This window comes from Terrapene carolina, unplaced genomic scaffold (assembly GCF_002925995.2).
Source record: "Terrapene carolina triunguis isolate 2854851 unplaced genomic scaffold, T_m_triunguis-2.0 Scaffold139, whole genome shotgun sequence".
NCBI lineage: Eukaryota > Metazoa > Chordata > Testudines > Emydidae > Terrapene > Terrapene triunguis.
The window spans coordinates 16,295,584-16,296,662 of NW_020664490.1; positions in this window are offsets into that span (position 1 = coordinate 16,295,584).

Below are 1,079 nucleotides of genomic sequence, written 5' to 3' on the forward strand. Positions count from 1 at the left end.
AAACATATGCTGTACATTGTTGTCCTATCAGCGATCAAGTTCCTGGCATGTATCATGAAGTTATTAGACTTGTGGGGTTTTTTTTAAGTAGTCATTCACTGTGATTATGTTTGACTTGAAGAGTGCAGTGTTACAACAAGTGAACAAGAAACTTACGCATTATTCTTCAATTGTTAGGGAAAGGGGTACATTTATGATAGATTATTCAGATGGTTTAAAATTTTTCCTTCCCCCAAAAAGAGAAATAATTTCTGAAAGGAATATTTCTTACAATGTCTTTAATTTCATGACAACCTAGCAACTTAGAATGCAAAAAAATATTTCTAGTGTCCAAGCATGTAGAATGCACATTACAGGACAAAGAGAAAGACAATGGCTCAGCCTCAAAGAAATTACAATCTAATTTTAGATGTGGCATGATGGCAAAGAAGGTAATGAAAAGTAGGGAAAGAATTGGTGAGGTAGGACAACGGTTATGCTAATAAGATTATGTGGTTATGTATATTGCTAGAGGATTCAATTCAAAGTTTTTATTTTTGTTTAAGTAATGATGATTCTTGAGTCACTTCCTGTGGGCATCGCCGAAGTGAGTCATAAGGAGAGATTTGAATAAGCACATAGTGACTTGGAAGACCAGAAGTGGGAGATCAGTTCATGTGAAAGGGTCACAGTGGAGAAAGACAAGGAGAAGGTTGAGTGAGAAGCAAACAAATGAGGCATTGTTGACAACTTTAGATTCCCGAAGTTTTTAACTACCACTGGTGTTCCTGATCAGCAAAAGTACATAGGATATTACCTAGATATTGCCATACTAGATCAGATTTTTCTGCAGCAGAGGCCAATTCCTTTGAAGGGTGAAAAATATCTCATCGGCCAATGGTGCAATTCTATACATTTGCAGGGACATTCCTTCCTTCCTGACCTCTGCTGCTCTGAAGCATGAGATTTTATTAGCCCATTTTAACATGTATTATAGGGTTGGCCGCAGGAACCGGCCTCCACCACAGGGCCCTCGCTGTGGGGACCGACCCCCCTCCCTCTGCCCCGATTGGGCAGGCTCTGCGTCAGCTCCTCCCAGC